Source organism: Geotrypetes seraphini, chromosome 6 (genome assembly GCF_902459505.1).
Source record: "Geotrypetes seraphini chromosome 6, aGeoSer1.1, whole genome shotgun sequence".
Taxonomy (NCBI): domain Eukaryota; kingdom Metazoa; phylum Chordata; class Amphibia; order Gymnophiona; family Dermophiidae; genus Geotrypetes; species Geotrypetes seraphini.
Genome location: NC_047089.1, coordinates 195,861,722 through 195,879,085, shown reverse-complemented (window position 1 = coordinate 195,879,085; position 17,364 = coordinate 195,861,722). Strand labels below are relative to the sequence as shown.

The window sequence follows — 17,364 nt, the reverse complement described above, 5'->3', positions numbered from 1 at the left end:
TCCAAAGCAGACTCTCTTGGAGGACTGTCTGGTGGGAGAGACTGGAAATTGAGAGAGTAACCCTGACGAATGATGTTGAGGATCCAATGATCCAAGGTTATGAGTTTCCGATTGATGAACAATTGAAGACGACCTCCGATGGGCTGAGATAAGGGTTGAGAAATGATTAGACTGTCTATGCTCCGAAGAAACAGGTCAAAAAGGCTGTGTAGCTTTAGGTTGCGTAGCCTGTTGATTTTGCTGTTGTTTGTGTGGTTGTTGTTGCTGTTGTTGCCTTTGTCTGCGAGGCTGAGACTGAGGTGGCTGCAAAGGTCTAGCAGCAAAATGACACTGATAGGAAGACTGTTGTCTGAAAGGACGAGCAGGTGGAGGCTTTTTCTTGTTCTTGACCAAAGTATCCTACCTGGTTTCATGAGCTGATAACTTTTGGGTGGTGGTATCTAAAGACTCCCCAAAAAGTTCATCGCCCAAACAAGGAGCATTGGCCAGGCGATCTTTGTGGTTAACATCCAGTTCAGACATCCTAAGCCAAGCTAAGCGCCGCTTAGCCACAGACATGGCTGTAGCTTGAGATGTGAGCTCAAAAGTATCATAAATAGAGTGCACAAAAAACTTTCTCAGTTGCAGCAAACTAGAGACGAACTGTTGTAAAACAGGTACCTTACGCTCAGGTAAATATTTCTATAATGTAGACACTTGCTTGACTAAGTATTTAAGATAAAAGGAAAAATGGAAAGCATAATTTCCGGACCAGTTGGCAAGTGTGGCATTTTGAAATAAATGCTTGCCAAATCGGTCCATTGTCTTACCTTCTCTGCCAGGAGGAACAGAAGCGTAAACACTGGCCCCTGCAGCTTTTTAAAGAGTGGACTCCACCAGGAGAGACTCATGAGGGAGCTGAGGCTTGTCAAAGCAGGAATTGAAACCACTCTATAGTGGGAATCAGGTTTAAGGGGAAGCCCCAGGAACAGTCAAAGGAGTTTCAAGATTTTTATATTAAGTCTCCCTTAGAATATCATGAAGAGGGAGCTTAAGAAACTCCTTAGGTGGCTGCTCATAATCTAATGCATCCAAAAATGAATTTAGATTTCTTTGAATCAGCCTCTAGAGGGATAGAAAGAGCCTCTGACATTTTCAATTCAATTCAATTTCAATTTTATTTTTTTTCTATACCGTTCTCCCAGGGGAGTTCAGAACGGTTTACATTAATCTATTCAGGTACTCAAGCATTTTTCCCTGTCTGTCCCAGCAGGCTCACAATCTACCTAATGTACCTGGGGCAATGGGGGGATTAAGTGACTTGCCCAGGGTCACAAGGAGCATTTCCCTCAAAAATTTGGAAAAAGATGTCTACTTTGGTCTTGAAACAGGCTCATGAGAAGAAGGATCTTCATTGGAAGAGACCTCATCATCAGTCAAAATAGGTTATTCAGATCCTTCCCAGAGATCCGAGTTCCATGTCAGTGTAAGATGGCATCGAGAACTGGGTGTCAATGACTCAACATGTTTCATCTTCTTCAATGATTTCCCCGATTTGACTGACATCATCTCAGGAGATGTGTATGAAGAAGAATGATGTTGAGCTGCATCCGACATCGAATCTTGAACCAAGTCCGCTGGCACCGAAGAAAGCTTTTGTTCTGGTGCCAAGGCAGTAGACATCAGTTCCCTAAAAGTCAAGGTCGACAATATAGGCACAGAGCGTACTGGCGCCGCTAGGGTCGATGCCAATAGCAAAGGCTCAGACCGGTCCGGCACTGGAGGAGCCGGTGTCGCCATGACAGGGAGTAAGAGTTGCAATTGCTCCCATAACTGGACTCGCAGCACTGCTTCAATACACTGCTCAAGAGTCTGCACTGGTACCGCTGGCTTTTTCGCCAGTACCTTTGGTGCCACTCTGCGCTCCGGAGGCCGATGACGAGGCACTCACCTCGATCAGAGCCAAGCGTTTCTTAGAGCGCCTCGAGATCTGCAGGACTTGGCTCACTGCTTAAGTGATCTGAGGGCCTGAAGGGGTGGGGGGAAGGCTTTTTAGCTGGCTTACCCACTGGCTGCGATACCGAGGTAGATTCCAGCAATGTTGATTGATGCGATGCCAACTTCGGTGTGGATTCCGATGTCGGAGTTGGTGCCGAATCTCCCTCCATACTGGACCCGAAAAGTAAACACTTGGATTTGATGACTCTTGAGGGTCCGCTTTTGAAGCGAAGCGGAACGGGTGCAGGATTCAGCCCTGTGGTCTGGCCCCAAACACTGGAGCCATTAGCGATGCGGGTCAGTGAGAGAAATAGGGTGAACACACCGTTCGTATTTTTTAAAACCCGTTTGCGGATGGGAAATGGATGGAAAAATGGCCTTGGCAAAATCAAAAGTTGAGGCTTGAGGCGTGAAACAGGTCCCGCCGGGCCGTGACCGCAAAAGAGAAAAAGTATATATATTTTTTTTTTTTTTTAAACTTTAAACTAAAAGGAAACGAAAAAGAAAACAAAAGCTGACAAAAAAGTCAGAAAAAAAGCCACGTGAGTGGGAAAGCAGTGAAAAATATCAACGACCGTTGATAAGCGACTTCTTAGCTCTGCGGAAACTAAAAACTGAGGGACCACGCATCTACGTCGGGCAGGAAGGCACTCACGCATGTGCAATGCGGGCCATCGCAAACTTTCTAAAGTTCTTAAAGTGGCAATGCACTTAAAGTGGTCCATACCAGGGCTCCGTTGGTAACGTCAACCATCAGTGAGAATATGCTGCCTGCATGTCCTGGGATAATGTACATTGCCATGAGAAATATGCAATCGCCCAGATCCAAATATTCTGGGCCTCCTGAGAAAGGAGAAAACCCATTCCTCCTTGTTTGTTTATGTAATACATTGCAACTTGAATGTCCATACTGACTAGAAGGACACGAGTGGCTACAAGATGCTGAAAAGTCGTTAGTGCATTATGTATGGCCTTAAGCTTGAAGAGATTGATATGAGACTGCTGTTTTTGGGCAGACTAGCAACCTGTGTATGAAGACCATCCAGATGAGCTCCTCAAGTGTATGGGGACGAGTCTGTGATGAGAACCTTCTGTTGTAGAGAAGTTGGAAATAATCCTCTGGAGAAATTTGAAGAGTTCTTCCACCACTGCAGAGATGGATGAAATGACAGTAATCTGTTGAGACAGTGGGTCGAGAGCTTGAGACCACTGAAATGTGAGAGACCATTGAGATGTCCGGAGATGATGTCTTGCAAATGGAATAGCATGCATCGTAGAAGACTTGTGACTGAGGAACATCATCATGTTTCTGGCTGAGATTGATTAAAATTGAAAGATTTGAGTGGAAAGCTGAATAAAAGTGTATGTCTTTGTTGAGGAGGAAAACCCTCTGTGCTGAATGGTGTCAAGCAGAACTCCGATAAATGGCAGAGTTTACGAGAATTGAAGTTCTAATAAGAGAAAAAGTGACTTCAAAGCTCAACAGCTGAAACAAGATAATTGTTGACTGATTTGCTGGAAGCAGTCCCTGTAAAGATGCAGCATGTATCAGCGAAATATCCAGATACATAATACCTGGAGATCTTGAGCTCTTAATGGCACTGCCACTATGACCAGGCACTAGGTGTATACACTGGGAGAGGAAGGAAGGTCAAATAGTAGAACCTTGTTTTGAGAATGGTGCTGCGCCACGTGAAATGTAAGGAAGTTCAACAAATTGAATTTGATTTAACTGGTTTCCTGGAAGATTCACAGGATATAATTCCAACTAGGTCTACACTTCTTATAACTTGTACAAGAGAGATAGATAAATCCTTAATTATGAAAGCTTATTTTCAAAATAAGCAAATTAAATTTTGCGGGGACAATGTTTTGATTTTCCAGATGTAGCCCAAGCAACACAATTAAGAAGAAAATCCTTTTTGGCATTGAAATCTAGGGTGTTGGCTTTGGGAGCTACATTTTACTTAAAATTTCCTTGTAAATGCTTGATTAAATTTAAAGATAATGATTATGTTTAATGGGATTCTATTCAATTGGAGCAATTTTTGCAACATCATGAAATTAGCTCATCTGTCACTACATAGTTTTGAAATAATTAACACTAATATGTTTGATCTTTAGATCATGTTTATTTTTGAATGTTTTTTTTCTTAAGTAATATTTGTTTGCTATCTCTCAGTTATGTGGACTTGAGGAATTTTGTGATAACCTTTGGTTTTATAATATTTTTCCTTATCTTTTTTGTGTAAATTCCTTTCTTTATTATTATGTATAAATAATAATGTTTAAAATTTGAATAAATAAAAAAAAAAAGAAATGTAAGGAAGTTCCTGTGAGCTGGATAGAATGGAATAAGTGGAAGCTTCTTTAGAGTTGGAGAAACACAGATAGTCATTCTGATCTAAGAGGGGATAGAAAGTACCAAGAACAATATGGGAAACTTTTCCTTTTTCAGAAACTTGTTCAGGCCCCTCTTGTCTTCTTTGGAATGAAAAAATACCAGGAGTAAAAAACCTCCAATTCTTCTATGCAGACGAAAGTTTTTGTATTACATTCAGAAGAAGGAAAGATTCCATCTGTCGTCTAAGAAAATACGTTTCATGAAATTTTAAAGACAAATCTCCTGGAGGGATCATTGAAGAGAGTATCCTGCTGGAATGACTTTTAGAACCCAGAGGTCTGTGAAGAGTTCCCAACAGGATATTATAATTGACATCTATCAGCTGAGGAAGAGGTTGGGGAAGAGAAGCAGCGATTATGCTCTCAAGAAGCCCAGCAAAAAGACTGAAGCTTTTGAGGAGCTACTGATGGAAGATTGTGCTCTTCCGCTGTAGCCTAGAAAGAGCAGCTGGGTTTGAGGGATAATGTCATTGATATGTTGTAGGCATAGAATTGTAACTAAAGCAACCTAATGATTTTCATGAGCTGATAGCTTTTGAGGGGCGCTTTTACCAAAGACTTGAAACAGCTGGTCTCCCAAACAGAAAATATTTGTCACTTTATCTTGATGATTGATGTCCATAACCGAGACTCTGAAGCCTGCTAGAGGTCTCATTGTCGCTGAAAAACTGAAGCTTTGGAAGATAATTCAAACGCATTATAGCAGAGGTCATTTAGTACCTTCTAGGTAGGGAAGGATACAAAAAAAATGTACCAGGAGATTTATATAGCAGAAGATCTAAAACTTGAAAAAACAAGTAAACTGAAGAAGGAAAAATAAGACTGAGATGGAAGGCAAAAGGCAAAAAACCGAACAGCGTTCAGAGACATGACTTCTTAGCTCCGCGGAAAATTAAGAACTGAAGAGCCATGAACCTGCGTCGGGCAGGAAGGCATTCGTGCATGCGCGGTGCAGGCAGTTTGTGAACTTTATTAAAATCTTAAAGTGGCAAATGCACTTTTCAAGCTATCCATACAGGGACTCTGTGGATGACGTCATCCACATATGAGAAAAAATTTAATACCTCCCGCTCTTTGGCACCCTGTCCCTCTTTATCTTCCTAGCTCCTTTCCTATAACCCTTCATTGTAGCTCCTTTTCAACCTAACCCTGTAAATCGTGCCGAGCTCTACGCTTGTGGAGATGGCGTGGTATACAAACCTAAGGTTTAGTTTAGTTTAGAATATGATGCATGCTTGTCCTGGGATAATGACACTTTTCAGTTACCTTTCTCGCTAATCTATATATCATTTTTCTTTTCTGCTCTGATGAATATGCTGCTGTAATATAAGAACATAAGAACATAAGAATTGCCACTGCTGAGTCAGACCAGTGATCCATCATGCCCAGCAGTCCGCTCACGCGGCAGCCCTCGGGTCTAAGACCAGCACCCTAACTGAGACTTGCCCTACCAGCGCACGTTCTTGTTCAGCAGAAACTTGTCTTTGTCTTGAATCCTTGGAGGGTGTTTTCCCCTATAACAGCCTCTGGAAGAGCATTCCAGCTTTCTACCACTCTCTGGGTGAAGAAGAACTTCCTTACGTTTGTACGGAATCTATCCCCTTTCAACTTTAGAGAGTGTCCTCTTGTTCTCCCTACCTTGGAGAGGGTGAACAACCTGTCCTTATCTACAAAGTCTATCCCCTTTAGTACCTTGAATGTTTCGATCATGTCCTCTCTCAATCTCCTCTGTTCGAGAGAGAAGAGGCCCAGTTTCTCTAATCTTTCGCTGTATGGCAGCTCCTCCAGCCCCTTAACCATCTTAGTCGCTCTTCTCTGGACCCTTTCGAGTAGTACCATGTCCTTCTTCATGTATGGCGACCAGTGCTGGACGCAGTACTCCAGGTGAGGGTGTACCATGGCCCGGTACAGCGGCATGATAACCTTCTCTGATCTGTTTGTCATTCCTTCTTTATCATTCCTAGCATTCTGTTTGTCCTTTTTGCTGCCGCCGTACATTGTGTGGACAGCTTCATCGACTTGTCGATCAGAACTCCCAAGTCCCTTTCCTGGGAGGTCTCTCCAAGTACCGCCCCGGACATCCTGTATTCATGCATGAGATTTTTGTTACTGACATGCATCACTTTACACTTATCCACGTTGAACCTCATCTGCCATGTCAATTCCCATTCCTCGAGCTTGATTATGTCATTTTGCAGATCTTCGCAATCCCCCTGCGTCTTTACTACTCTGAATAACTTCGTATCATCCACAAATTTAATCACCTCGCTCATTGTACCTATGTCCAGATCATTTATAAAGATGTTAAAGAGCATGGGTCCAAGCACCGAGCCCTGCGGCACCCCACTGGTGACGCTCTACCAGTCCGAGTATTGTCCATTTACTCTTACTCTCTGTTTCCTATGCTCCAGCCAGTTTTTAATCCATGTGAGTATTTCACCCTCAATTCCATGGCTTGCAATTTTCCGAAGTAGTCGTTCATGCGGAACCTTGTCGAACGCCTTCTGAAAATCCAGATATACAATGTCGACCGGATCGCCCTTGTTTATCTGTCTGTTTACTCCCTCAAAGAAGTGCAGCAAGTTCGTCAAACCGATCTGCTTTTGCTAAAACCGTGCTGACTGGTCCTCATCAGCCCGTGTCCGTCAAGGTGATCAATGATGCTGTCCTTTATCAGTGACTCTACCATCTTTCCCCAGATCTCCCCTCGAACCTTTCTTGAAGATCGGTGTAACATTCGCCACCTTCCAGTCCTCCGGAATCTTTCCCGATTTGATCGACAGATTGGCTATTAGTTGAAGCAGTTCAGCTATGGTCCCTTTCAGTTCCTTGATGACCCTCGGATGGATGCCTACATACCTCCTCTAGACTGACTGTCAATCCTGTCAGCTTTCCGTCTTCGTTTCCAGCATATAGCCTGTAATATGTATATGCTTAGTTCTGGTGACATTATTAGAGATTATTTCCACACATCCCTGGTGCCAAGGCCCACCCACCCTGCCCCTCATCCCACCCATCCCTAGGCTCACATTATATTTATACACCTATCAATCACTATCAGCAATCATTCAGCTGATGCAGAAAGGTAAATTATCATTAATGAAGGCTCTTCCTATCAAACCTGTCATCAATTGACCTTATTCATTTGACTAACAAGATATCCACCAATCCAGGCCCCAGACTAATCTGTGACAACTCATTCTCTGCTGAAGTCCTGAAGAGGTGCTGAGAGAGGATCTGCTAAGGGGGAGAAAAACTCAATTGAAATATCTTACCTGCTAGCATTCAAATTTTGGAAAAGATATAAATTGAGCTTCAATAGGTTATTTCATTGTCCTTCTCTTTTTTTTTAGTTCAATATTCAGCTTTTACAGCAAAGTTAGTTTAAGCAATAATGTAGCCTTCAGAGTCTCTGTTAGGGTTTTTATATAAAGTGTTTTATTCTAGATTAGTATTTTAGGTTGCATTTCAGAGCATAAAATCAGATTAGGGCACATACAGCAGTTCAGGAATGTCTTGTTTAGTGTTAACTCCCACCCATCCTCCCCTGCCCCCACCCACCCCTAGCCTGATCTCTGATTTATAGGTCCTTAAACTAATTAGAAGGCTACAAACATAATTACCTGGTAATTAGTTCTTAAGAAATCCTTGGAGGGGAATCTATCATTTACAACACTGTAAAAGAATAATAAAATTTAAGCATTACCATAACCTAACATATAACTAGCAATCTTAGGGGAACTTGGAGTACATATTCCAACTCCCATAGCAACTAAAGAAAGAAATCACAAATATTAATATGCAGGCAGCAGTCCCGCAACAAGATGGGAGCTATCCAGTCTTTTGCATCGAGTGTCACATGTTTGATTATCTCCCAACCTGTGAGAGGTCTTATGTGTGTGCTTGGTGTACAGAGCTCCCAGCACTCAAACAGGTCCGATCTCTTGAGGCTAGAGTAGCAAACTTATAGAAGCTAAGGAAGACAGAGAGGGATATTGTAGAAAAGACCCACCTCCAGTCTGGCAGCCTCTGTGCTGCCTTGGAGGAGGGAGGTCTTCTTAACGGAGAGCATTACCCTGGTGAAGTAGAGGGCAATCCTGTAGCCAGGACCTGCCCACCAGGGGATTGAATGTCCTCTCGCATCGAGGATATGTCTCCAGGGGTTTCTGCCCAAGAAGGAAGAGTTAGGACAGCCATTATAGTGGGAGATTCGATCATTAGATATGTAGATAGCTGGCTGGCTAGTGGACCTGAGGATCACTTGGTCACTTGCATCACCTAGATATGATTTTAGACAGTGCTGGGGGAAGAACCTTCTGTCTTGGTACATGTAGGAAAGGCAGACAACTGCCAAATCAGCAAAGTATAAGGCGGGTTCTCGGAATAAAGTGTGGATTTACAAGAAAGATGATTAGTAACTAGGTATGAAACTAATCTTTCATTCTTGTACAATCCCACTTTATTCCGGGACAATTGGGACACAACAGAGCAGTCCCGAAGAATCAGTACAAATTCCAGCATCTTTTCTTCCACACAAACGGTGTTTTTGGATATGAAGCTACACTTGCACATTTTGAGAGATTGTGACTTCAAGGAATTTTTTATCCTAAAGAGTATTCAAATCACTGCTTTTATGTATATTTTGAGGACATTTTGGTACATGCTCTGCGGAGTTTTTTTGACCTATGATTAAGGACTGCTTGCTTAAATATTTGGCATCTGCTTGAATTGAGCACTGCACTATAGGTACTGAGGTCTTTCTCCACTTTTGTTGTTATACACTGATCAGTAATTGGGACTCCTTTAATAACAAATAAATAAATAATAACAGTTTATATACTGCAGGACCATGAAGTTCTATGCGGTTTACAATAATTAAAAGTTGGTACAACTTGAGTGGAATAAACAGAGTTAAGATCTAGTGATTACAGGTATAGATTAACGGTTCATAGAAAAAACCGCGGAAGACAAAGGCGCGCACTGACAACTGAGCGCAAGACGGAGGCGCACGCCGAAGAAAATGACAATTTTTAGGGGCTCCGACGGGGGGGGTTTGTTGGGAAGCCCCCCCACTTTACTTAATACAGGTCGCAGCGGCGTTGTGGGTGGTTTGGGGGGTTGTAACCCCCCTCATTATACTGTAAATTTAACTTTTTCCCTGTTTTTAGGGAAAAGTGAAGTTTTCAGTAAAATGTGGGGGGTTACAACCCCCCAACGCCCCCACAACGCGGTGCGATCTGTATAAAGTAAAGTGGGGGGGTTCCCCCCCACACACCCCCGTCGGAGCCCCTAAAAACAGTTATTTTCTTCAGCGCGCGCCTCCGCGTTGCGCTCAGTTGTCGGCGCGCGCCTTTGTCTTCCGCGGTTTTGACCTGACACCAGATTAACAGTTATTTTGGAGTAAGAATTGTACAGGTCAGCTGCCTAAATACTTCAGGAATAGATATGATTTTAGGCGTTTCCTAAATTCACCATACTTAGTAGGCATAAGCAGTTGATCTAGATCTTTACCCCATAGTGCTGCTTGATGTGAGAGAAGGTGTTGATGATGTCTTTTAAGTTTACATCCTCTAACTGGAGGGGAAACAAAGTTAAAGTGTGAGCTTCTCTTATGTCTGTTGGCTGAGAAAGAGAAAAGGTCAGTTATATATTTAGGGGCTAGGCCGAATAGTGCCTTAAAGCAAAAACAACAGAACTTAAACTTCACTCGTGCCTCCATCAGCAGCCAATGCAGTAGTCGGTAGTAAGGTGTTACATGATCGGACTTCTTCAGTCCGAAGATCAGTTTAATCGCTGCATTTTGCACCAGTTGTAATCGTCGCATATACTTTTGAGCAATTGCCAAATAGGCGATATTACAGTAATCAAGTTGACTTAAAACGAGGGATTGTACCAGAATTCTAAAAGCTGACATGTCAAAATATGCTCTAATGGACCGAAGCTTCCATAGAGTGAAAAAACTCTTTCTGATTAAGGAGTCAACCTGGTATTTCATGGTTAGGCTCTGATCCAATGTTACACCCAATATCTTCATTGTAGATTGAATAGGGTAACTAAATTTATTGGTGCAGAGTGATGTTTTAGTGTCAAGTGGGCATGTAGAAGAGTATAGGTCAATTTTGTGATTTTTTTTTATTTCAACTACCCCAATATTGACTGGGTAAATGTAGCATTAGGGCGTGCTAGGGAGATATAATTCCTTCATGAAATCAAAGACTGTTTTATGGAGCAGATGGTTCAGGAACCAAGAGATGAAGCAATTCTAGATCTAGTTCTTAGTGGAGCACATTAATTGGTAAGGGAGGTAATGGTGCTAGGGCAAATCTTGTCCATAGAAATAGACAATAACTCCAGGTACCTCAACAATAGTTTGCACATATCCAAGGATGGCAACACCCGGTCCTGCTCCCTCAAGCCACATGACGCAAAAGCAGGAAGCTGGACTTTCTGATTCACATAGAATGTGGAAACCACTTTTGGAAGAAAAGAAGGAACAGTGCACAGCATCACACCAGAATCCATAATACGCAGAAAGGGATCCCAGCAAGAAAGAGCCTGAAGCTTCGAAACCCTGCAGGCTGAGGTAATGGCCACCAGAAATACAGTCTTGATTGTAAGATCCATAAGGGACGTTTGCCCCAGAGGCTTATAAGGCAGAAGAGCCTGAGAGCAGAGCATCAGGTTGAGATTCCAAGTTGGATATGGAAGGCACAGCGGAGGCCGAAGTCTCACAGCATCTCGCAGAAAACGGATTACATCTGGATGAGCTACCATGAAGCCCCTCAGAGAAGGAGGGCCCATATAAGAGAAACCGGCAATCTGCTCCTGGAGAGAAACTACCGCCAGGCCTTTCATTAGGCCATCTTGCAGAAATTGCAGAATACGAGGAATCAACGGAATAGACAGGTCCACCTGTTGCTGGATGCACCACACCTGATAACATCTCCAAATCTTTTCATAGGTAGCCACTGTGGATTTCATTTTGTTGTGAAGCAATATGGCAACCACCGCTCAAAAATAACCCCAGCTAGTTAAGGCTGCACACTCAATGCCATGCCATAAGACTAAAGTGGTCAGTAGCACAATCGGGCCCTGCATGAAGAGGTGAGGGTGACCAAGGAGCTGGAGTCCCTGATCCCGCTGGAGCCAAACCAGGTCGGGATACCACGGGCGCCTCAGCCAATCAGGTGTGACAAAAATCATCGGACCTTTGTGGGCTGCTACCCATTGAAACAGATGCCCTATCATGGTCCACGAAGGGAAGACATATAGGAGACCTTCTTGTGGCCAGGGCTGAACCAGAGCATCCAATCCTTTGTTGCCGGCCTCGCGACATTGACTGAAGAACCAATCGGCTTTCTTGTTGGCCGCAGTTGCCTTGAGATCGAACTTGGGACGCCCCACTGAGCTACAATGCAATCAAACGCTCTTTGAGTCACAGATCACACTCCGGGGTCCAGAGTTTGACAACTGAGAAAATCTGCATGAACATTGTCCATTCTGACAACTTGCACTGTTGTTAGCGCCACTAGGTGTTTTTCCGCCCACAAGAAGAAAAGTGGAGCCTTCACGCTCAGGGAGACACTCTTGATGTCTCCTTGCCAGATGACGTAAGCTAGAAAATGATATGGGGAAAAAAATCTGTCCCACTAATACATATACTCTCAGGAAAAGGGTCAGTTAAACTCCAATAATATTACCTCTAAATCAGAACCCCATATGGACAACAAACCTCCCCTCTGCAACACTAACAGGCTTTAATTACACACACACACAAGCCAATCACACAACAGGTAGTAACAGGGAAAAAGAAAGGAAAGAAAGGTGGAGAAAAAGCCTCAGTTCAGCTTCATCTGGCAAAAAACTCCACCTTTCAAGGCTAACCCTGTACTCCAAAATATAGAACCAGTAGAAAAAGCTCTATGGTAGCCTGCAGGGAGATGTTACAAAACACACCGGGACACATAGCCCTCAGTTGTGAAAAAATGGGTAAATCAGCACTGTAGCAAAGTAGTCCAGGATTCAGTGTGGAACACAGCAAAAAAAGAGAACAACTTAGCTGCTTCGGCATCCAGGATCTCTCAATCCTTCACCTCCTGGGCCCTGCAGCCACTGAACCCAACGGGGAACCCTCCGTTTCGCTCTGGTTGCTGCGTCAGGGGTTTCAACTTCACTGCTTCTCATACGCTCTATCCAGACCCACCAAGCTCTTCAGGCTCTCACACCACTTCACAGAACAATACTGGTGCTAAGACACTTCACAGCCTCCAGCTATAAATTGCACACAAGCTCCACCTTCAGACATGATCCACCAATCACAGGCATTCAAACACCAAAGAAGGCCATCCACTCAATCTGGGCATTCAGTCCCACAGACTGAACAGATTGCAGAGTGAAAATCCATTTTTGCTCTTTCTGCCAGAGTAAACGCCTCCAATTCCCCTGGCGAGCAGGGTAAGCAATGTGTTCAATTACTGTGCAACGTAGAGCCCCAAATTCATGATTAGCTTCCAAACAGTGTGTCACCAATGGCTCCTCCAACCTCCGAGTGTGCAGACAGGACCTGTGCTCAATTATTCTGGTCTTGAATTGACGATAAGTATGTCCCACATAGATCATAGAACAGGGACACACTATAATATAAACCACCCCCTCTGTTCTACATGAAGTGGCACTTCGTAGTTTATAAACTTTACCAGTCTTAGGGTGCACAAACCTGTCAGACTCAATCATTACAGAACACACTGAACACTGACCACAACTTCTGTGGCCCCCTGTAGTCCCCATGTCCAGAACAGACAAAGCAGGTCTCAAAACATTAGGGCTAAGTATATCACTAAGGTTCCGATTACGCCCATAAGAAAATAAAATCTGAAGATGTTGTAGACTCGGATGTACCCTTAAGATGTTGGAGTGTCGACGAATGACCCGCTGTGAACTTCTGGACATATGATTAAATGTGGAGACAAAGGGGACCATGTCTTGGGACCCCTGCCCCTGACGGTATTCAAGTAAGGCCTCTCTATGGTTATATAGGGCCCTTTTCCTGGCCCTCGCTACCACATGGATGGGATAACCCCTGTTAACAAATCTCTCCTGTAGTAGGGCAGATTGGTGTCGAAATTCTTCATTAGTGCTGGCAGAAAGAGCAAAAATTGATTTTCACTCTGCAATCTGTTCAGCCTGTGGGACTGAATGCCGGATTGAGTGGACGGCCTTCTTTGGTGTTTGAATGCCTGTGATTGGTGGATCATGTCTGGAGGTGGAGCTTGTGTGCAATTTCTAGCTGGAGGCTGTGGAGTGTCTTAGCACCAGTATTGTTCTGTGAAGTGGTGTGAGAGCCTGAAGAGCTTGGTGGGTCTGGATAGAGCGTATGAGAAGCAGTGAAGTTGAAACCCCTGACGCAGCAACCAGAGCGAAACGGAGGGTTCCCCATTGGGTTCAGTGGCTGCAGGGCCCAGAAGGTGAAGGATTGAGAGATCCTGGATGCCGAAGCAGCCAAGTTGTTCTCTTTTTTTGCTGTGTTCCACGCTGAATCCTGGACTACTTTGCTACAGTGCTGATTTACCCATTTTTTCACAACTGAGGGCTGTGTGTCCCGGTGTGTTTTGTAACATCTCCCTGCAGGCTACCATAGAGCTTTTTCTACTGGTTCTATATTTTGGAGTATAGGGTTAGCCTTGAAAGGTGGAGTTTTTTGCCAGATGAAGCTGAACTGAGGCTTTTTCTCCACCTTTCTTTCCTTTCTTTTTGTCTGGTTTCTGCTTTCCTCATCTTCTCATTCAAATCCTTGTATCCACTGTCTCTCTTCTCTCTGCATCTTCCAATTGCTCTGTTACTGTGCCTCTCCCTTTTTCCCCCCCTCCAAATTGGTTTGGCATCCATCTTCTTCCCTCCGCTCCCCCCATAGTCTGGCATCTCTGTCTTCTTCCCTGCCAGCATCTTCTCCCCACTCTCTCTTCCCCATTTCCCTTCAGCGTCTACCCCCCACTCTCTCTTCCCCATTTCCCTTCAGCATCTTCTCCCCACTCCCATTTCCCTTCAGCGTCTACTCCCCACTCCCTGTTCCCCATTTCCCTTCAGCGCCTTCTCCCCACTACCATTTCCCTTCAGCGTCTACTCCCCACTCCCTGTTCCCCATTTCCCTTCAGCATCTTCTCCCCACTCTTTCTCACCATTTCCCTTCAGCATCTTCTCCCCACTCTCTCTTCCCCATTTCCCTTCAGCGTCTTCTCCCAATCTCTCTTCCCCATTTCCCTTCAGTGTCTTCTCCCCATTCTCTCTTCCCCATTTTCATTCAGTGTCTTCTCTCACTCTGTCTTCCCCATGTCCTTTCAGCGTCCTTCTCCCCATTTTGTCTTCCGCATGTCCTTTCAACGTCCTTCTCCCCACTCTGTCTTCCGCATGTCCTTTCTGCGTCTCTTCCCCACTCTGTTTTACCCATTTCCCTTCAGCGTCTGTTCCTCTCTACCCCACCTTTCCTCCCTCCCTGCCCCTTACCTTCGTGGCGCTTTCACCCCCCCCCCCCTGCAGCCAGAACACATCTTAGCTGCTTCCGCCATGCACCCGCATCCCCCCCCCCCGGACAACAGGCCCGGTCCGACAACTGTGCCGACAAACCTCCAAGCCCTTTACCTTCGTAGCCGGCGATGTCTAAACTGCCTACTGAGTCGTGGCGCGTGGCGCGTGGCGCGTGGCCAGCGTGCTGTTTATGGTACGATGCAATGGATGTCAGAAGCATGATAGTGCAGTATTTTTGTAGCGCCAGTTTTTTCGTATGATTCTGGGTAATTCTAGTTAGACAAACATCTGTGTTAGTTAAGGACCGCGCCCAAATAGAAGCGTACGAAAAACAGGTGAATAAAACATTTAAATATAATGTAGCTAAGGCCAGAGAAAAACACACTAAAGATTAATATAAGGGAAAGAATGGTGTTTTCTTGTGTATTTTGCTGTTGAAGCTAAATCATAGTGGAAATCATGATTACATGATTACATGGAGGTTCTTTTGTATGTGCTATAACTATCCTGTCTTAGGCCAGCATCTTGTGCCAGTGAATAGTTTCTGTTCTTTGTTCAGCTTCCCGCCTTTAGCCTCGTGGTTCTAATTGAAAACAGATGTGCTTAGACCAGTTAGGAAAAAAAAAGCATATTAGATTCCATATTCCAAACTGAGATATAAAATGTATGAAGTATGAATGGCCAAGATATGAATGAAATTATGAATGTTTGGGGCCCATGAATGTGGTGACATGAATGTAAAATATAAATGGTTTATATAAATGGTTTTATAAGCATAAACATTAAGAAAAAAACTCTTGAGCACAACATCTGGAAATAATTAGTCAGTCTCCAGCATAGGAAGGGGGGGCATTGGAAGCCCATGCTTATCACTGTGTGTAACATGAAGCTGTCAGCTTTCCTCTTCCAGACTAAAGTTACTGTCAATTTAGGGAGAGGTTGAGAATTTATCAGCACCATGTTAATAATTATAGATTCTCTTGAATGTTATAATGTTAATTCAGAAATCAAAAGTAATTTTCTGAAAACTTTGTATAACTTTTAAACATGGAGGAATGTTTCTTTGTCTAAACTTTAAGACCACCCAGAGAAATGTTATTGGTCGTCAAACTTGATGATGTCACTAAACCAAAAGTTATATAATAGACTGTAATGAGATAGAAAAAAGAGACCATTGTGAGAAGGCCAGTCTTTGGCCACGATGATGATCTCCCATGAGCGCAACGTAAGCAATTATGCTATTCTTTTGATCTAATAATGGGAAAATAGAACCAATAATTCAATAAATCCTGGTTATAATTTTAAAACCTTGCGCTGGTGTCATTTTGCATGTAGAATTATTTTCAAACCTGAAGCTTTCACAAATGGCGTCAATGCCCCATGCTCAATTGGTGGCGAAACCCGGGAACTAACTAATTTGACGCATTGAAAAAGCTTATAGGTTATTCATGGAACCTCTAGGAAATTTAGAGATTTCACATGGTTGTGTAACAAAAGGTAGTCACAGGTTGACTGGCTGCGCAGGAATATGGCGGAAATTAGAGATAAAATGGGACCGGAAAACTAGAAAATTGTGAGTATTACGCCTGTTTAAAGAAAAAAATAAAAAAAAAAAAATATTAAAAAATTAAAAAAAATTAATAAAAAAAAAAAAGAATAATAATAAAAAAAAAAATTTTATTTAACAGTAAGGAGCATGCATGCTTGTATATATCTGTACATAAATTTGTGGGTAGAGGGATATGAAGTTAGTGGAAATTAAATATTAATGGAAAAAGAAAAAGGAAAAAATTAGAAATAAAAGTAACACAGAAAGAATGTTGTGAAAAGAAAGAAAAAACCTTGCAGTGCTGGCATTTTTCCATCTGGCTTTTAAACTGAGCAGTGCCCGTCTGAAAGAAGAAAAAAAGTGCCCAGTAGAGAGCAGGTCTCCTCTGTGAATGTAAGTTTTTGCTTGTTTGAAAATGCGTTATTAAGTTTGAAGAAAAAAAAAACAAATTTGTTCTTTCCTGCTGTGTGTCTAAGCTTTGTCTCTGAACTAACTTGTTTCTCTCTGTGAAAGTGAAAACTGTCTGTTTTAATCTGACTTTGAAAAGTTTCCCTCTGTCCCGTCTTTTTGTTTGAAAAAACGGGCTGAGGGCACCCCCCCCCCTTTTTCTTTGTCTCCCTCTGTGCATTTTCAGTGCCTATCTGAAGTAACTACTTTGAAAAGAAAAAAGAAATTGTGTTTCTCAGCTTTGTCTTTCTAAACTCCAGTTCTGTCTCTCAGTCTTTTTTGCTCTGCCCTAACTTTTTCTCTTGTCTCTGGAAAAAGAAAAATAAAGTTAATGGCTTCCCGTTCCCTTCAGTCTCCTTTGTTTGAAAGAGCGGGCTGCAAATGGGGGATTTTCACCCCCACCTTTTTCCTCCCTCGATACCTTCCACAGAGCTATCACGTGAGGAAAGAGGGGGAGGGAATGGAGC

The 17,364-nt window shown here is 43.3% G+C and overlaps 1 long non-coding RNA gene across 1 annotated transcript; it reads right to left on the bottom strand.

Moving 5' to 3' along the window:
* Window positions 1-4,796: 4,796 nt before the first annotated feature.
* Window positions 4,797-16,436, bottom strand: LOC117362010. Its single transcript, XR_004539783.1, has 3 exons — window positions 16,303-16,436; window positions 9,946-9,948; window positions 4,797-4,808 (listed from the first exon to the last, which is right to left on the bottom strand). It is a non-coding gene; the product is annotated as an uncharacterized LOC117362010 (long non-coding RNA).
* Window positions 16,437-17,364: the final 928 nt, after the last annotated feature.